Source organism: Rhinoderma darwinii, chromosome 9 (genome assembly GCF_050947455.1).
Source record: "Rhinoderma darwinii isolate aRhiDar2 chromosome 9, aRhiDar2.hap1, whole genome shotgun sequence".
Lineage (NCBI taxonomy): Eukaryota > Metazoa > Chordata > Amphibia > Anura > Rhinodermatidae > Rhinoderma > Rhinoderma darwinii.
Genome location: NC_134695.1, coordinates 10,052,242 through 10,071,438, shown reverse-complemented (window position 1 = coordinate 10,071,438; position 19,197 = coordinate 10,052,242). Strand labels below are relative to the sequence as shown.

General features: G+C 41.1%; 1 protein-coding gene across 3 annotated transcripts in view; it reads left to right on the top strand.

The window, feature by feature from the left end:
- Positions 1-19,197, top strand: part of MACROD1 (mono-ADP ribosylhydrolase 1) — a 1,001,762-nt gene that overhangs the window by 135,507 nt on the left and 847,058 nt on the right. The gene's annotated exons all lie outside the window — the stretch shown is intronic.

Genomic DNA, 19,197 nt, shown 5'->3' with positions numbered 1-19,197 from the left:
CCGTGATTTTCAGGTTGGCCAGCCGCGGAGTATCACCCGCGAGCCGCCCACAGATTGCGGCCCGTGCACATTATTTTCTTTGAGCCTGGCCGTAATAAGACATGTCCGTTCTTTCTGCGGTCCAGGCTCCTGGGCCACGCACGGACCGTGGAAACCACGGTAGTGTGCATGGGCCCATAGAAATGAATGGGGCCGCAATTCTCCCGTGGATTTTCGGGGGAATTGCGGCCGCAAAAGCACGTTTGTGTGCATGGGGGCCTAAGATGTTCCCTTCTACTTCGTCTACTTGCTTCAGACACTGTGGATATGTGGGAGACCCTTTGCATATATGGTGGGGTTGCCCGAAGGTGCGCCGGTTTTGGCAACAAATCTTTAATACGCTATATTCTGTAACTCAGATTAGCTTGAAATTGTCCCTGTCACAGGCATTAATTTTTGGCTACCATGTGATATAGTACTACATTTTCCTGCAGCAGCTACTGCGGGGAAAGTGTTAAACCAATGGCAACTTACTGACTTTGCTGGGCGTCTCTGGAGCTAGACAGCTAATCGCCAAGGCTGGTCTCTTATTAAAGGGGATTTCTGTAATGTAATGTTAATATCTGATATCTGAATAGTTTAAATAGCAATTACCTGTTAGTAGTGGAGGAAATGAGGTTGTTTTGATGACGATCAGCAATCTGTAGCCTGTCAACAGACTACAAACGGCTGTTTATCGCAGTCTATATTCAAGTGATATGCAGTGTGAGGGTAACTGTATGGAATTTTTATATTCCCCATCCATCCCTGTCAAATACTTGTATCTCTACCAATCCATTAATAACATTGTACTAGGGAAAGACCAAAGTTTATTGTTGTAGCATGGTGTGACATAGAGATCTGAAGGAGACTGTTAGATTTTCTTGGTTTTCTCTTCTAGGAAAGTGTAGTTGATATATTTATGAAAAAAATCCATAGAGCATCATAGAAGCTGATTATAATGTGCCTGGCTGGTACACAGTGGCCTAAATGAAGAGGCTATGCAAACAAGTCTACTTAATGTTGCTGCGAGTTATGTAAATTCTGGCTTTGTAATGACTCCGTGGCTTAAACTGACAGCTCCGGGATAATCACTTTATAGCTGCCTGAAATGCTTCCCGCACTGATCTTGGTTAACCAAACTCATATGTATGACAGAGCTCATAGTCTTTATAACGTGTCTTAAGAAATTAGAAATATTTACCGCATTTATAATGTTTTAGCAATTACAGAATTTGCTAGTATAGTGTTTTTTTTAACAGTAATAAGATATTTTTCATAATAATGTAGAAGGCAGGAGACTGTCGCGAACATCTACAAATTAGCTTATTAAAGTCAAAGCTGCGGGTAATGGACTCTCACTGACACCAACCAAAACAACTTTAAAGTTAGATACTGGTTGTTCCGGCAGACTGGACTCCCATGGTTCCCATTGAAATGGACATAATGCCGCCATGTATTACATGAGCACCCATTTATTTGAATAGTTTAAGACTACATGTTTGCTGCAGGGGAAATAACCAGCCGCACGCAGGTTCATCTATCACTTGGGGCTAGAGAAAGTAGACCCGCTCTGATCAGCTGAATTCCTTGTTGGCTTCATTCTAAGAAGGGGTTGTCCTGAATTTAACCCCTTAGTGACGAGCCCATTTTAGGCCCTAATGACCAAGCTATTTTATTCGTTTTTCTATAGTCTCATTCAAAGAGCTATAACTTTTTTATTTTTTTGTCTACATAGCTGTATGAGGTCTTGTTTTTTGCGGGATTAGTTGTACTTTAATAGCACCATTTTAGGGTACATATAATTTTTTTATTAACTTTTATTAACTTTTTTTGGGGGGATTATAAAAAAAACCTGAAATTCCACCATTGTTCTATGCGTCTTTAAATTGACGCCGTTCACTGTGCGGCGTAAATAACATGTTATCTTTATTATATGGGTCGGTACGATTACGGCGATACGGTAGAGGTTTTTTATGTTTTACGACTTTTGCACAATAAAAACACTTTTGAACTAAAATTATTTGTTTTTGCATCGTTGCTTTCCAAGAGCCATAATTTTTTTATTTTTCCATCAATGTAGTGATTTTTTGGGCTTGTTTTCTGCGGGACGAGACGTAGTTTTGATTGGTACTGTTTTGGGGTGCATAGGACTTATTGATTCATTTTTATTATGACTTTTTTTGGGGGAAATGGAAAAAAATTGCAATTTCACCATTGTTTTTTGCGGGTTTTTTTTACGGTGTTCACCTTGCGGTTTAAATTACATATTAACTTTATTAATGGAGTCATTACGGTCGCGGCGATACCATATATGTGTACTTTTATTTATTTTTTACACTTTTACTAAATAAAACCACTTTTTATGGAAAAAAATGGTTTTATTTATTTTTTTACTGTCATTTTTATTAATAATCTTTATTTCACATTTATTATTTATTTCATTAGTCCCCCTAGGGGACTTTACTGTGCGATCTTCAGATCGCTGCTTTAATGCTCTGGTATACTTCGTATACCAGAGCATTATTGTCTGTCAGTGTAAATCTGACAGGCAATCTGTTAGGACGTGCCTCCGGCGCGTCCTAACAGGCATATGTCCAGGGCAGACCTGGGGGCTTTTATCAAGGGTGAAACGGGTGAAACGGCCGCAATCGAAGTAAACTTTGATCGCGGGCGTTGGAGCAGGAGCTCAGCTGTCATCAGACAGCTGAGCCCCAGCTCCAGCCTGCACGGGAAACCCGTGCAGGACTTAGACTAGGCTCACGTGAAAAGGCGTCAGCCTAGCCTAAGGCCCCTTAGTGACGAACGTGAAAAGGCTTATTGTTGGTCACTAAGGGGTTAAATATCTCAGACGTGTTATTACAGAGGATTGGATCTCCGCAACAAGAGACTTGGTCAGCAATCCTTCTCCTATTCATACTCCATAAGCAGTCCTACAAAGCTTTAAAACAATATTTTCACTATCTTGCATTATTTCCCTGTCTGTACTGACTGGGAGTGCACGAGTGAAGAAATTAGGCTCTGACCAATCACATACATTATTGCTCAGCAATGAATGCAAGGTCATATGACAGGCTAAAAGGGCGCTGCTAAATTATTTATTATAAGAGGGCTGGACAGAGGCAGTAACTCTAATCATTATTTATAGTCAGAAATAAACAATTAAAGGGTTATTCCCATCACAGAAATTGATAGCATATAACTAAGATATGTCATCACTCTTTAATCGGTGGGGGGTCGTCTACAGTTCCCTGCACAGCAGCTCTTCCAGCCATTTGTTGTGCAGGGAACTGCAACACAGCGCTATATAAGTGCTAAAGAAGCACTGTTGCCTCTTCATTCTTAAGATTGATGGGGGTCCCAGCAGACGCATATCCACCATTTAGAAAGTGATGGTATATCCTAGTGATATGCCATCTCTTTCTATGATTGGAAAAACCCTTTAAGATACAGATGAAATTTAGTAAGATCAAAATGCAAGTATGTAAAGTCACCCACTCATAACCAAAATATATCATTTTAAAATGCTGGAGAGATAAGTTTCACTCTGCCCAGTATTGCCTTAAATGGACACTAACTTTTCAAACAACTTGTGCTGATCTAATTGTATACTTCATATAGATCAACTTTGTAATTTACTTACTGTTAAAATGTAGTTGTATTATCCATGCAAATTCTGTGTGAAGTTACTGCCACTAGGTGTTCCCCTTCCTGTAATCTTCTGTCCACTCCCTGCTGTTAAGCAAAGTTCGTCCATGGTTACAGACGGGCTGCAGAATGTGGGGATGTGCCTCTTCGCTTCCTACTATAAGTCTATGGAGAGGGGAGGGGGAGCAGGAGGATGGAGCAGAGAGGAGAGAGTAAGTCAGCAACAAACACGCTGCATGTAAGTCTATGGAGAGGGAAAGGGTGAGCAGGGGGAGGAAGCAGGAGCAGAGTGAGAAAGACGCACAGACGTGCCGGTAAGATCTCTCAATGCTGCTGCATCTTCTATATATGTGATAGATAGAAATAGGAGAGCAGGATTCTCCTCTTCTATGTGTTCTGTGTATAGAAGAGATGATAGCCATTAGGCTCTGCCCACTAGCTTTGAGACAAGTGAGAATTAGATATAAAGCCTGCAGAGGGGAAAACTGCTAAATAATGCAGAATACAAGTCACATAATGGCCAGAAATAGTGTTATTTCTCATGTACACACACATGACAGCTGATTCTGAAAAGTTAGGTATGCTTAAACCCCTTCCCCCCCCCTCCCCGCAGCCATTTTTAGTTTATTTTTTCTTCCCCGCATTCGTAGAGCTATCATTTTTTTATTTTTCTGTCAACATAACTGTATGGGTGCTTGTTTTTTGCGGAACGAGTTGCAATTTATTGCATTATATAATGTACTGAAAACGGAAAGAAAATTCTTCGTGGGGCGGAATGAAAAAAAAAATCAGTGATTCTTTCTTTGTTATTAAGGTTTTGCTTTTATGGCGTTCACTGAGCGATAATATGGCATGTTAACTTTATTCTGTGGGTAGTTACGATTACGGCGATACCAAATTAATAGGTGGTTTTTTTTTACCACTGTTACAACCATTTGTTAAACAAACACATTTTTCGTGTCGCCATATTCCGAGACACATTTTTTTAATTTTTCCATCGATAGAGCAGTTTAAGTGCTGGTCTTGTGCAGGACGAGCTGTAGTTTTTATTGGGACCATTAAAAGGTGCATACAGTTGTTTTTTTATTTTATTTTACTGCATTTACAGTGTGGAATCAATAATGTTATTGTTTGGATGGCAATGTTTATTTTTTTTAAAAAATGTAATTACTTTAGGGATAAATTGGAAAAGAGTTTTTGTTTTTTTGAACTTTTAATATATATTTTTTTTCCTAGTAACAATTTTATTTAAATCATTTTTATCTTTTTTTCTTTTTGTCTCACTAGGGGACTTAAAGCGTACCTAACTTATTTTTTCTGAATAAGCAGTCATCTGTGTGTACTTTAGGAATTACTCTATTTCTGACAAATTTTTTAGCAGTTTTCCCCTCTGCAGGCTCTATCTCTAATTCTGTTTTCTCTGAGCTAGTGGGAGGAGACTAACTCCTATCATGTCTTCTATACATAGCACAGATAGAAGAGGAGAATTCTGCTCTCCTATCTTTATCACATATACAGTATATAGAAATATCGGCGGCATGGAGATTATACAGCAGTAATGAGCAGTGTAGCTGTGGATCCATCACTGGGGTTAAGATAAAACACTTACCAGCAGCATGTGTTTCATATCTCTCTCTCTCTCTCTCTCACACTCTCTCTCTCTCTCTCTCTCACTCTCTCTCTTTTTCTGCTTCTGCTCCCACTCCCATCTCCATAAACTTCTATGGGCCGCATTTATGTTTCCTCTCTTCTCCTCCTCCCCTTTCCATACACTTCTATGGGCAGGCTGTGAAGAGGCCCCCTCCGTCTCCTCTGCTCTGTAACTAGAGATGGATTTTGCTTGACAGCAAAGGAATGGACAGTAGATTACAAGAAGGGAGACACCTAGTGGTGGTAACTTCACACAGAATTTGCATGGATAAAACAACCAAATTTTAAGAGTAAATTACAAAGCTGATATATATCAGGTTAACTATTAAATTAGCATAAGTTAGTGTCCATTTTAACATGTGATTGTTTGATCACTTGTACAATACACTGCAATACTTATGTATTGTTATGTATTGTACTTTTACTTTCTCCTATTAAGCCCTGCCTATGACAGCCATCGGCACCCCGCAAGGTACAGATGCAGGTACACTCTGTACTGTACTGTGAAATCACTGATTAGTATGCCTATACTATAACATCAATGTGTGCAATATCCTTCTATTATGATGCTATGTTTACTATCCCTGTGCTGTGACATCACTGTGGTTCTTATCCATTAACCGTGACATCCCAGGACAGTGACATCTCTGTGTGTGTTCTGGACATCACTGTGTGCATTATTTCCATACTGTTACATCACTGTGCGCAATAACTCTTTTCTGAGACCTCACTGTGTTTCTTATCCCTGTGCTGTGACATCACTGTGGTTCTTAGCCATTAGCTGCGACATCCCAGTACAGTGACATCTCTGTGTGTTATGATATCACCTTGTGTATTATCCGTACACTGTGACATCACCATGGTACATCATTCCTGCTCTGTGACATCACTGTGACTATTATTGCTGTTCTGTTATTTACTTAGATAATTAACCCTGTGCTGTGACATCACTGTCTTTATGATCCCTTTGCTTAGATCACTGCACTCTCCTTTTAAGCAACATTCACAGTTAATAACTATATAAAAATAGATGTATTTTTATAAATGCTTTCCTGTACTTTTTTTTATTGTATTGATTTTGAGCGGTGTGCCATTTTCTATACCATTCACAACCAAAGTTAACGTTCTGCTGATTCCTTCATGGCCTCTGTATGTGACTTATACACACTGTGCAGTCAGTTATATGACAGTTTAGTTACAGCGGTGTATTGCATGTGGTATTACACAGTCCGACGTGGGCTGTGTAAACGAGCGCTGATCACCGAGACAGCTCGTTGAGCGGTGCTCGTTTGCTCCTTTCACAAGAAGCTATGTATGGGGACGAGCACTCGTTACTCTGCTCGCTCGTCTCCATACATTTCTATCGTGTCGGCAGCACGTCTCCCTGTTTACACAGGGAGATGTGCTGCCAACAATGATAATAGTTTATGTATTTAAACCTATGCAATAAGCCGATGAATGAACGTTTGCTCGTTCATTGGTTGATCGTTGCCCTGTTTACACAGGGCAATTATTGTGAATGAGCGTTCTGCGAACGCTCGTTTGCCCGATAATTGGCCAGTGTAAAAGGGCCTTAAATGTCATCTGACCTCCCACAATGCACTGCTCTCTGGTAACAGGAAACTAGAATTCTGAATGTACGTTTAAACATGAATTGAGAATAAAACCTTCTATAATGAAGTAGCATTCCAAGATTAGTAAAGCAAAGTTTTTGTGAAGATATCCAACTTTTTATGTAGATTTAGACTAGGGCTCCATACAAACTGAAGGTCATGTGACCAAAGTTGCCGTTGAGCTCTAGCATAAATCTCGCGAGATTTCGTATCCGTTGCTGGAATCTCACAGAAAAGATTCAGAAGTGTCAGGATTCTGAGTACACATGACGTCCAGGCTGGATGGTCATGTGTATTCATTATCAGGACACTGTAGTAATGTTAGGGTTTGTGTATGTAGCTGCACATAGTGATATAACTATATCGCTAGTGCAGTGTAAATGAATGGAGAGGAGTGCATGATGCCGATTGGTCAGCGTCATGCACTCCTCTGTACAACGCCCACTTGGTCGAAAGTAAAAGTACGCCCACTTGGGCATTAAGAAAGCTCATTAGCATAAACCAAAATCGCTCCTAACTTTGTGAAAAAAGATCGTTTTTTAAAATAAAAAGCATTACTGTCACCTACATTACAGCGCCGATCTCCTTATATAGGAGACAGGGCACTTATAATGTGGTGACAGAGTCTCTTTAAAAAGAAAATAAGGACTATACTCAGCTTTCCTGCTCTCCCGTAGCGATGCCTCAGTTCTCCCAATTTTGTACTCTATGCAGTCTGCCTCCTGGGATGACTTTTCACCCCATGTGACCACTGCATCCAATCACAGGCTGCAAACTGTTACATGTGACAAAACGTCATCCAAAGGGGCCAGTGATCGGCTGGGGGAGCAGGGACATGTCGATGTGGGTGACCAGGGGATGTGAGTATAGTCCTTTTTTTATTTTTTATTCCTCTCTGCTGTTAGTCCGCAGCATCAAGTCCAGCCGAAAATCTGCTCTAAATCAAATATGATTTGGTATAGACTATCAGCCACAATTCCCTACGGAATCTGGGTCGGATTGCTCCTGAGTTCTCCGTAGCAAATCCCACTTGTGTGAACATACCTGTCACGTAGCGGGTTAGTGGACCCACTAGGCCGCACCGCCGTAGCAGGGAGGCAGCTGGCCAAACAACAGGAACCCCAGAATACAAAGTCCCGCACAAGGGTACCTGGATAGTCCAGACAGTGGCCGCAGCTCTGGCACTGATGGAGATGGGTTCAGCAGGTATCGCCAAATGTGGCGGATGTCACAGGTGCCGCAGGTTGCGCCAGACGTGGCGAATTCATCCGGACGTGGCAGAAGACACAGGACGTGGCGGATGCCGCAGCTGGCGCTAGACGTGGCAAATTCCTATGGACGTGGCAGATGACACAGGACGTGACACGACTCCGACACTAATAGGCACAGGGACAAGAACAGCACGGGATACAGGAACAGGTAACAGGGCACGGGTAACAACTGGAACGGGAAACACTAAGGGACCATTTGCAAGACAGACTGGAAAATTAACAACGCTCAGGCAAGGATCAGAAGGACTGGGGCCTTCTTATAGACCAGGAAATCATGGCAGTGGGTGATGAAGACTATTTCCTCTGTGGGACACAGCAGACCGAAGCGTAAGTGAGCGCTGGCGTCTCCTAGGAAGGAGATGGGGACCAGTGCTCACGGATCCATGGCTGCGGGCGTCGGGAGGTGAGTAAACCCGACGGCCCATGGCCATTGATGCTACAATACCCTTAAAGTATGTGTGAAAATATAGAGCTTTTCCTTTCACCACTTAGCTTATAGCTCGGTACAAGATGACACCGGGAAGAAAGGGACTGTATGAGGTTAAATCTGAAGTAGGGTTCATTAATTAGTTTTAAGAGGTTTTAAATTATTATCATGCTAGGAAACGGACAGACATAGAATATCTATATAAAAGAAAATCAAGCATTTTAGTTTTTCGGGTTTGGAGTCCTCAATCCAATCAGAATAAGTAGTACACTCATCATTCTCAATGGCCATTCTCATCATCCTGTTCATGTATTTATTTCAAACTAGATTATGCGCTATTTTTTAATAGTTTAGAAACCCTTATTCTTAATGTAAACCCGTTTCCATGTCTTCTATAACAAGGCAGAAATATTTTATTTAACACTTTCATGACCTGGGGGTATTTTAAAAGGCTGAATTTATTAAATGTTTTGGGGTGATTTCTTATTATTTAAAATTATATTTGATGTCCGTTAATTTTGTGGGTTTTACTTAGAAAAAAATGGTCAGAAACAGCAAAAATTTTCATGCTATGTTTTTAGCCTATATTCACACAGCCTTTTGCTACTTTCTTTGTTGTGTTTTTCTTACTTTCATTGCTTTGTGACATTACTTTAAAGTCTACAGTGAAAAACCTACATACACACGTTTTGGTTTGTGATGGTTCAACATGCTCTGGGTATGGCATTTTCCAATTTTGCTTCTCTATAGGATTTGAAAAACATAAAAAAAATACATGTTAAAATGTTTTTAAAAATAAAAAATGGTTTAAAAATAAAAAATGGTTTCAGGAACATGGCAAAGTGCTACTGGTGTTAACCGGACCTCTAAATTCCCCAGATCTCAATCCAATAGCGCATCTGTGGGGTGTTCTGGAAAAAAAATGCCTAATCCATGAAGGATCCACCTCACAACTTACAGGAAAGTAATGGTGGTCTAATTATGTATTAATATAAGATTTAAAAAAAATAAAAATTGTATGTATATTTTTCAGGTAAGAGCAGGAAGTGAGTCACAGGTTCTCTGCACAAGTGTAGATCTGAATCCAGAACCACAATACATTATGACTCAAAATATTCTGCATCTGTATTAACTAAGAATATGAATGTGTGCAGTAGCTTGGTTATTGTATATTTGTTTTTTTATAAGAAATCAAAGCTGTTTGCATAACAAGTTTACTTACTATATCTGCTGAGAAAAGCAAAGCTAAATAATTTCTACAGTGAGAATCTTGTACCAGAGCACAGAAAAAAAAGATGTAAACCAAAACCCCAGCCAACACATTGTTTCCGCGTGTAGATTTAGTGGGATGGAGGCTACATCTGCTGCAAGCAACCATGTGGCAGCTTTTTATTTTTTCAGATGACAGCTTTGATAAATTGCCAGACAGAAGGGTACATCTGTCTGTGGCGTTTTCTAACCTTTTGCATGATGTTACAGATAGCCCAAGACTGCACGCCGGGAAGACAGTTTGACAGATTTGGATGGTTGGATGGAGAAATAGCAGAAAAAACAACTGCCTGGGATAATGTGGTGGATTTGCATGGTCGCTGTGTTTAGCAAATAGCAGTTCAGAGTGGGAGGTTGGATAATTACCCAGAGATAACATATGGCTATAACCAATATTACAAAATATACATCCCACTTCCTGTTAAAGGGACTCTAGCCTTTTATATAACTATAACTGAAGTAGAAAAGCACATGCAGTGCTCGAAAATGTTAATTTGCCCTGTATCCGGGAGGAGTGCTCATGTCTCGGTCCTGTGGCAGTGGTGAGCCAGCCACCCATCAGAGCTTGCCTGAACCGACGGTACCTGTAAAGAGACTGTACTTGTTAACTGCTGAGAGTGTTATTATCATTGGTGTTACTGGGTGTGAAGTAACACTGGTCTTAGGCCCCATGCACACGGTCGTGCCCGTAATCACGGCCCGCGATTGTGGGCACGGCTGGCCGCCGATGGTCGCCTGAATTTTCAGGTTGTGTTCCCATATAAAGTATGGGCGGACGGCCTGTAAAATGCAAAAGAATGGACATGTTCCATAATTTTCGAAACATTTCTAAGGCACGGGCACCCATCCGTAGCGATATGGAAAGGTGTCCGCGGCCAATAGAACTGAATGGGTCTTTAATTGCGGACCATATTACGGTCCGCAATTACAAACAATTTTTACGGTCGTGTGCATGGCGCCTTAGTAAAGAATTTTTTTGACATCACTCCTGGTGCTTCATTCCATGTTTTCCGCGACTACCTTTTCCTTTCTAGGCTTTATGCTACCACTCGGGCCTCAACCCTACAATATTAATATACACAAGTTTGACAGACATTAGAGGCGGTTTTTCATAGGTTGCAGAATGGTCATCGTGGTTGAATTTTCCTGTCCCCAGTTACATAGAGAACAGTGAATATAGAGAAGAACATATTATTCAGCGAAGCTACGTTTTACAGTTTACTTCAGAAGCACTGACCTCGTACTTTTTTTTTTCTTTTTTTTTTTTACAAATGTTACTCCATGGGATACACACAGACCCTTATGGCCATTTCCCACCTGTATTGATTTGCGGCCATGGTCCAAGCCCTTCTACATTTCACATAGTTGGTTATTCAATATATTATTATAACACTATAGAACGCCTTCTATTTCACAGTGTAGATGTATTAAGTGAACAGAAGCAGTAAATCTCCTAGATGTCAATGTACATGAATATATAATGTGTCTGTTTTTTGCCGTGAACTGTATTTACTTTGTAGATGAAGAAACAAAGGGAAAATTCAAAACGACCAAAAATTGACAGGAGATTTGCCAGTCATTGTACACAGCACGCCGTTCTAGCGTGCCTGTTCAACAAAACAGCTCAGCATAAAAAAATTCCTCGTTTACTAAACTTATTTTCAGTGATGCACTCCATTCCCCAACAGGTAAATCTATTGATCTGAGAATTTCACGCAATCATAGAGATGAATGGATGAGCTATCCCCAGCCATGCGTATAAGCACATAATATTGTGTTCTCATGCCTGCAGATCAGTGTTTCCACAGACGGCTGATAGAGCAGAATGATAGGCATTATTTTACATAGCTTTAGAACTTTGTGTCCCACATAGTCACACATAGATTGCTAGCTCTTGGGAACATGTAGTTTCTGTATATTGTGCAGTTTGGCACACTTAATCTATTCAATATAGTACTGGTACTCCAGATTTAGAAATTATGAGAAAATTGCAGTAGCCTAGACAGTTCTGTGGTTTCTCTTTATGCAAATTAATTTCTGTTCAGCTCAAAGCAATTCATTTTCATGAAGTTCCAGGCAGCTATGTCAGAAATGGGGGTTGAACCCATTTTTCTCTAAGGCATGCGATTTGTGAGCAATTACACTAACAGAAAACATTGACAATTGTTATCCTTTAAAATGGCCCGCAGAAGGGGGACGCTTTCTCTTCACAGCAGTGTTGTAGTTTGTTCTGTTATTTTACACACTGGATAAAGTGTCATTTAAATAAAAGTGCACGTTCCGAGATACGGCGGGCTGTCTGCTCTGGAAAAGACAAACAGAGCAGCAATTTTATCACTTCAGTCTGTTTTTTTTCTTTCTTATTGATGGTTTGCTTTTAAACATGGATTGTGAGAAAATATATTCTGCTTTTTGGAAGTAAGTATATCTTACAAATATGCATTTGATGTCTCTCTTTATTCCTTTAAAAGCAGAAAATCTTCTCAAATTCAATTTCCAAAACTGCTGTAATTTACTTCTCTTTGTAACTCACATATCCCTTTAGATCGTCTTTCCTGAATCAGAAAAATGCTTTTTAGATTCATTGTAGATGGTAAAGCGAGAACAGGCTGTTTTTGGAGTGTGTTATGTAGAGTTGAAAAAAAGATGTTTGAATGTCAGTCACATGTAGGAGACAGACATTCTGTGGTCCTAACTAAGGCTACGTTCATATCTGCGTCGGGACTCTGTTCATGGGATCCGTCGGATCTTTCCATCAGGGGAACCCATGAACGGAATCCAAACTGAAAAAAACCGGAAACTATAGGTTTCCGTTTGCATCACCATTGATTTCACCAAGGGTTCCGTCGTTTTGACGGAATCAATACCATAGTTGACTGCGCTATTCATTCTGTCAAAATTACGGAACCCTTGCACAGAGGTGACAAACGGATACCATTTGGATTCCATTCATGGGTTCCCCTGATGGAAAGCTCACACAGAACCCGCGAATGGAGTCCCTACGCAGCTGTGAAAGAAGCCTAATACTTATTTTAGAGTCTTGTAACATTCTTCAGTGTTATGAGCATGATGGTTGCATTAGGGTATGTTCACACAGCCTATTTTTACATTTCGGAACGTGAAAACGCTCGTATTGCGCTCCAAAATACACTTGAAATTCCCTTGCAAACAGTTTCCCATTTCTTTGTTTTTTTAATTCTTTTTATTTAAAATGTTGCAAACAGGATGAATATGATACACTAATATAACATCTCAAATGTATGACGAGTGATACAATCAATCACAGTCAGTATAATAAGTAAAATGTAATGGCAACAATTAAATTATTTTTTTCACAAAATCATCAATAAAAAAACAACATAACCAGTTGTCTATGCCCCTAGAGAGTTACGTGAGTGAGAAAACAAGGGAAGATAAGTGAGATAAACCAAGTGAGGACTAGTATCATAAATCACAAGGTTTGAATCAGGATTCAGCCATATCAATGGACTCAAAAGTGTCCAACCAGGGTCCCCATATTTTATAGAATTTATCAGGGCTTCCACGATGTTAATAAGGCAGTCTTTCATAAGTTATGACAGTGCATACAAGTGTATTCCACTGTGGAATGGAGGGTGGTCTGTATGTGAGTTCACCGCCTGAAAGAACGATTCAAATAATTTTATTATCGATTTGTTAAAAAATGGCTCAACCAGCCACTACTTCCAAAAAACAGGCATAGGCAAGTGCTAGGCGAGAAGGGAAGTGCCCCGGGTAATGGTATGTTTCTAGCACCCAGGACTAACTCTCCCTGTTTATGATATATAGATTCGCTACACTCTTGCCAAAAATTTCAATGTATCAAGATCCTACGCGTTTCAGTATTGCCACCAAAGCGATACCTCATCAGGGATTGATATATATATAGATAGTTTCATTATAAAGGTAGACACTGGATAGCACTGTTTACGTGCTGATTTTAACCTCCAGCCGCGTGTACGGCTCTGATATACTGGCCGCACACGCGCTGGAGAAATGATGGGCTTTTAAAGTTAAGAGCCCGCCCTTCAGATGTCGTCACCGGGGCCAGCCGCCAATCCAAGTTCAACACGGCACAGCTGTGACGTGCAGGAGGCGGCTTGCCTCCTTCCTGCCGACCAATCAGGGCGCCAGGACAACAAAAGTGTCCATAGTAACCGGGGGACGCTAGATGCGGCTCCTGATGTACCGATCAACACAACACAGAATGAATGGACAGTGATCATGTTCCCCTCCTATATTGCCCACCACTGTCCCAAACAGGTAGGTACAGTGAAGGAACATGGGGAACATGACTACTCACCAGGGGCGAATCTTGGGGCAAGGACTGACAAATAAATGTCTGCGTTGCCCAGCACCGTAGATATATAAAGCCAGGGAGTTTTCAAAAATCAAACAGGGCAACAGCCCTGAATATCATACATCAGTTTGTCCATACAGGACCAGTCAGGATTAGTATTAACTATATGGTGACAACCAAAATCACCAAGGGGGCGCTGCTCTAAGAATCACAGAGAATGTCACATAGTGACCTCCTCCGTTGCCCAGCAAAGCCCCATCAGTAAATCAGCTAGGGAGCCCGGGCATACCGAGATTAGAGAAAACAGGAGTAGGAAATTTGTTCATTCAGGCCATGAGGGTTGATGGTCTGCATGCGGAAAATCCATTCCGCATCTTTTTGTAGAATCTTTCTGTCAAGATTCCCCCCTCTCAGGAGTGGTCTAACATGTTCGATTCCCTGAAAACCCAGAACTGTGGCATCCCCATCATGGCATGACCACACATGTCGCGCCACCGGGGTGTCCACTTTCCTTCTGACATCCCCTATGTGGTTGCGAATCCTCATCCTAAACTCCCTGCCAGTCTTCCACACATATTGTAGGCCACATTTACATGTGATAAGATAGACAATTCCTTTCGTCTTGCAATTAATAAATGACCTGTTGTCAAATGTTCTTCCGGTTTTAGTGCTAGTAAATTTCCTACTGCACAATACAGACTCGCACGCTTAACATGTCCCGCATCTAAAGGTCCCTTCAGTACTCGTTCAGCCAAGTATTGACCTGAGTCTGCGGTTGTAAGTGGCTGTGAACAAGACGATCCCTCAGGTTGCGTCCCCTCCTATATGTTATCAATGGGGAATCCCCCACCAGGTCCCCTACGTGCGGGTCAGCTTTTAGAATACCCCAAAATCGTTTAAGGACTTCCCTCACCTCCCTATTAGCCGAATCGAAGGTACCTATCATCCTGATGGATTCCTCCTCCATTTTTTTCGGTTTAGGGTGGTCTGTATGTGATCCAATGCATTGCTATAACTTTCCTGGCCAAAAAAATAAAGATTCTCTTAAGAATATGCATGTGTAGTGTTGACCATTGTTCCTCATCCAAAATGTCAAACAAAGCAACTTTTGGAAAATTAGGTACAGGGCTAGGTAATAGGGATGTGAGGAAATCAAATACTCGTACCCAAAAGGTGGAGATGTAGGGGCAGTCCCATACAAGGTGCCAAAAATTTTCTTCTAGGCGGTAGCATCTATGGCATGCTGATGTGGGAATCCTGCCCATTTTATGCAATGTCGCTGGCCTGATATATAATTGCGAAAAGGTGTTAAGTAGGTGAATGTCGTGGCGGGAAGACTTATTAGGATTACGTAAAAAGAGTCCTATCATTTGCATATAGGCCTACTACACTCGTTTTCCCTCCCCAGTGCCCACCCACTATTGTGGGAGTGGATCTTAACCGAATTGCTATAGCTACGATGGCAACTGCAAACAATGCTAGGGGGAGGGGACAACAATGTCGCCTACCTTGGGCGAGAGGAAAAGAGTCAGAAGGGAAGGCAATTAACTACCACATTAGCCTTAGGGGATTTATAAGGAAGTTGGATCCAGGCCATAAAAAAGGGGCCAAAGCATTGAAGGCAAGCCATAGGGAATGGCCACTCAATGGAGTCAAACGCCTTCATGATGTCTAAAGAGGCAATAGCCCAGGGCACGTTGTGCACTCTACTCAACTGTATAATCATCTGTACCCGTTTAATGTTGATGGTAGTGGACTTCCCGGGCATAAACCCAGTTTGGTCTTGATGAATGATTGTCAGAATAACTTGATTCAATGTTTTAGCAAGTATTTTGGTTAGGATTTTATAATCAACCTTGACTAAAGACCCACAGTTCTCAGGGTTTTTACCAGGTTTTAGTAGCACTATAATAGATGTGTCATAAAAGGTGGAGGGGAGTGTATGAATAAGCAGGGCCTGGGTAAGAGTATCAAGTAGTAATGGGCCCACATATTCTTGATATCTCTTACAGACTTCAATAGGAAGCCTATCTGGGCCATGGGACTTGTCAAGTGCCATTTCACAAATGGCTTCTTGAAGTTTCTCCAAAGAGATGGTGGGGAAGGTTAAATAACTCAAATAATTGAAAGCATCAGCTATATTATGGTCAGTAGAGGAACTATAATATTCTTTAAATCTAGTGGCGATGGCATCCCCCTAATATCCTGAATTATTAGAACTGAGTCAGAGGTATTTTCCCCCGTTGGAATCCTGATTTATTAGAACCGAGTTAGAGGTATTTTCTTGTTTAATTAATAGGCTAGTAGTTGGCTGGACTGATTGCCCATTTCAAAATAGTATTGGCATGTGAAAAATAATTAGCGTTTTGTTTTGAGGTGGAGTTGATGCTTAAACGGGTCAAGCTCAAACATCCAACTTTAAGAGCTTCTGTGGGATCAGATATGTACAATGACTCTGCAGGAGCTACACGGTTTTCCCACTTCCCGTTCCGAGTAAGCTGTGGTTTCCCATTGATTTTAATAAGAAATACACTGTGTAGAGGCATTTTTTTACGCTGTTGAATTAAAAAACCTTGGAAAATAGTGACATGTCAATTCTTGAAGCGTTCTACGGGCTGATTTTCTATTGAAACTACAAAAATCACTTTGAAAATACGCCTCAAAATATGCATAAAAATACGCTTGAAAAATGCTTCAAAATATGCTTGCAAAAATCCAAAATACTTTGAAAATCAGCTCCTAACACGGCTGGATTCAGGGGCTTGAAATCAATTTGATTTTGATCAATTATTCTCTTGAAATCAACCTCTTATTTTTCTGCCTACAACATATGCCGTGTGAACATAGCGCAGGTATAGACAATTCTAGTTATCAGTTTCTTCAGACTTGGGTTCACATGAAATCCCTCTCACATTAAAGCCTCACCCCACTCACCTGAAGATTCAAGATTGACATTTAGAACTGCAGGAATTTTTTATTCCGAGAGTCATAACTTTAACCCCATCATGCACCAGGACGTGCCAGTATGCCCTGGTACAGGGGGAGAAGTATGGAGCGGGCGCTGAGCCTGCCTCCTACGCTACGGGTGTCCGCTATTTAATACAGCTGACACCCTGCACTAACAGCCAACAACAGTGATTGCACTGTTCCTGGTCATTTAACCACTTAGATGCCTTAGTCAATCGCGACCACGGCATATAAACTGTTAGAAAGAGGGGGTCGGCCCCACTGACAACTCACCGCCCCCCAGGGACACGATTGCAATGTGCCGATGGTTGTCATTGCAGCCCGGGGCCCTATTGAAGGCCCCCATGTCTGCCTTCTTTCTGCCTCTGTTAAGCCCTGCCTCTTTCAGGGCTTAACAGAAGCATGTAAAAATTACAACATACTGCGATACATTAGTATTGTAGTGTATTAAACCGACGATCTGACAATCGCTGGTTCAAGTCCTCTAGGATGGACAAAAAAAGTTTTGAGTAGTAAAAAAATATATATATTAAAAGTTCCAAAAAAACCTTTTCCCATTTTCCCTCTAAAGTAATGTAAAGAAATTTTAAAAATCAACAAAATTGGTATTGCCGCATCTGTAAAAGTCTGAACTATTACAATATAACATTGTTTAACTCGCATGGTGAACGCCATAAAAAAACATAAACAAAACCTCCAGAATTGCAGTTTTTTCGATCCACATAGTGGCAAAGCAAAATGTAATAAAAAGTGATCTAAATGTCATATGTACCAAAAAATGATACCAATAAATACTACAGCTAGTCTAGCAAAAAAAAAAAAAAAACAACTCCGAAAGCTCAATCAACCAAAGAATTACAAAAAAATAAAAAAGTTATGGCTTTTAGAGTTTGACGCCACAATTTTTTTTTTAACAAATAGTGTTTTCTTTGTAAATCTAGAAAAACATTTAAAAAAAAGCTATATAAATTTGGTATCGCCGTAATTGTATTAACCAGCAGAATAAAGTTACGGTGAAAGACGTAAAAACTAAAAACCCTCAAAAAATGGTTGAATCACAGTTTCTTCCAATTCCACACCACACAGAATTCTTTTCCAGTCTCCCAATACATTATATGGTACTTTAAATAGTGGCAATAGAAACTACAACTTCTCCTGTAAAAAAACAAGCCTTGATGGAAAAATAAAAAAGTTATGGCTCATGGAAGGCGGGGAGTGAAAATCGAAAACCAAAATTCTTCCGCCGATGCAGCTATATGAGGGCTTGTTTTTTTTGTTTTTTTGGCATGAGTTGTAGTTTTCAATGGTACCTTTTTGGTGTATATCTAACTTAATGCAATAACTACAATATTAAACATTATTCCACCCATTATTCCCCATCTGTCCTTTTTTACTTTCAGCCTAAGGATGTGTCCTGTATGGTGATCCAGCAAATTTTTGGCACGTAACCAGGGTCGGCCTTAGGGGTGTTCGCCCACTGCACAGGGCGCATCACTCCAGCAGGTAGAAGGGGGCACTGCGCTGGCTCCCTTCCCCTGCCTGTTTCACTCAGTGGCGTTGCTACCACTATAGCGGCTGTAAGCGGCGACACCAGGCATGAGGGCGCCCGTGCTGCGACTGCTATAGCGGTAGCGACACCACTAAAGTAGTGCAGAGAGGTATCTTCCTGCTCTTCTATCTACTCGCACTACTGTAGCTCCCTGAAGGAGCAGAATCCCTGTGTGGCTGGGAATTCAGCTACTGGACGGAGCGCTTGATGTCTCTGTCCATATATGGACAGTGGCATCAGGGCAACTCCTGAAGTGGAATCCCCGTCCACAGCGTTGTCGACTCTGTAACTGGGGATTCCACTCCAGGAGAAGCCAGTGACGTCACTGTCCATATATGGACAGAGACATCAAGCGGAGCGCTCCAGGAGCGGAATCCCCGGCCACAGGGGGTTTCTTCTCCATCAGGAAGCTACAGTGGTGCTATCTACAGGAAGGGGGGTGCTATCTACTGAAAGGCGGGGAGCTA